The sequence below is a fragment of the Physcomitrium patens genome, chromosome 14, assembly GCF_059467195.1.
Source record: "Physcomitrium patens ecotype Gransden chromosome 14, ASM5946719v1, whole genome shotgun sequence".
Taxonomy (NCBI): Eukaryota; Viridiplantae; Streptophyta; class Bryopsida; order Funariales; family Funariaceae; genus Physcomitrium; species Physcomitrium patens.
The window spans coordinates 17305395-17307265 of NC_143423.1; the positions used below are offsets into that span (position 1 = coordinate 17305395).

General features: G+C 51.8%; 1 non-coding gene across 1 annotated transcript; it reads left to right on the plus strand.

Annotated features, from left to right (window-relative positions):
- The first annotated feature begins 1595 nt into the window (after window positions 1–1595).
- TRNAK-CUU (transfer RNA lysine (anticodon CUU)) lies at window positions 1596–1668 on the plus strand. Its single transcript has one exon. It is a non-coding gene; the product is annotated as a tRNA-Lys (tRNA).
- Window positions 1669–1871: the final 203 nt, after the last annotated feature.

The window sequence follows — 1871 nt, forward strand, 5'->3', positions numbered from 1 at the left end:
AGATTTAAAAGTCATAATGATTTATTTAAAGTCACAGAATTCACAATCATAGGGTATATGCATTATTTTGTAAAGTGAGTTTGTATATATATATATATATATACTTTGAGTTCAATTATGTCTTGTAAGGATTATTTGCGGTCAAGTTTCGGGAATTTGCTACGGAAGTTTCTGCGGTATCTTAAATACAACTACTGCAGAAATTAACGTCTTCTTCTGAGAAGTTCCTGGTTGCGTTTCGGGGCTTCCTAAACGTTGACGATACTACTCCAAATTGACACCACCTAAGGTGGGCTTCAATCCTGTGACCGATTGCTTCTTACAATGCTTAGAGGCGAATCCTTTGCACGAAGACCACTGTTTTTGATTCTTGCAGCAAAAGTGGTTCATGTGCTGTTGTGTACATTCCACCAGCAAGATTTCGGCTTATTCTTCTTCTCTGATTTGGGCCTTGGGCTTCAGAATGTCGACCACTCACCTTCGGGTTGTCTAATCCATGTGCTAATGCCACATAAAAATGTTACATTAATTGCTTTCCTTCTCCACAAAACGTGACGTACTCAGAGCGGTCATTGCAACACCTGGTGCGTGCCAGTTGGGAAGCTCACAATCGCACATTGAGAGGACACACGTTGATAGGATCCTTCATAACGAAATATACCGGGAGCTGCAACGATGTTGAACACAAAACGAACACAATGACTACAGAGCCAGCTACAAAGAAAAGGCACCGGTTTGAAGGGAATCGCAAGACAATGGAGTTAGCGACCTGATTCGGTACTCACGCAGCATCATTCGGTGGAATCCGCAGCGAGGCTGACTCCCGTGCGTGCCGCACTACACGACGAGACCAAATGCGCATGGCCCATGCCATTCATGCCGAGGGCGTGGTGCGATGTCCCGTTGCGCCAGGGGAACTTCATGGCGTGAATAGGGTCATTTGAGGCGAAGTACGTTGACTAGTATGATGCCTTCAAGCAGAACGAGAGCTTGTGAGCAGCGGCTCAGTTTTCACGCAGGAAGCCAAGCATGTCACGGATGTCCCGCAGCGACTCCAAACGCAAGGCGCGCAACCGGCGGCTCTCCAATGGAAGGCTGGAAAGCAGAACATGGCGAAGAAGTGAGAGCCGTGGGCGGTGGAACACCCTGCCCCGATAACTGAAGGGTTTGAGAACGTGGTGTGCGCCACCTGTGGTGGCGATAGGTGAAGAGCGCATTGCGAGCCTGCATGTTGCGGGATGGATGGCTGGTCGGGATTGCTCCGAGCGATGGGTCCGATTAAGTGTAGAGTGCAGTGAGGTGGGATTGCAGGGACACAGGCTGTGGGGCAGCTGGGGAGGTTGAAGGTGCGGTTGGATTGCGTTCAGAGCGACGCGTGAGCAGGGGCAAGTCGGGTGAGATCCCGTCGCTGCAAATGCTGTGGAATCCATGTCGGCTGCAAGCGGAAGTCTGGAGGGTATGAGTTGCGGTTACTCGCAAACCCGGAGGCGGAAGGGGTGAAGGGTAAGCGGTAGATAGAAAAAAAGTGTTAGAAGTCAGTGATGTCAACAGTGGTGGGCTTGGCCTGGCGCCGGCCCGAGGAGGATACTGCAACAGCCGTCCTAGCTCAGTTGGCAGAGCGCAAGGCTCTTAACCTTGTGGTCCAGGGTTCGAGCCCCTGGGGTGGCGACTAAGTAGGTCAAAACTTCGTTTTGGTCTTCATCCACCTCCCGCTTTTGCACTTGCCTTCCCTCTTCTCATCTCCCTTTTGTGCCCGACCCGACGCCCCCCGCTCGCTGCTGCGACCCCTGTCCCTGGGCGAAACCTGGGTGCACCCCGCTCTGTCGTGCTACCATTCACCCCCACCAACGTCGCACCTGCTGCCCAGCACT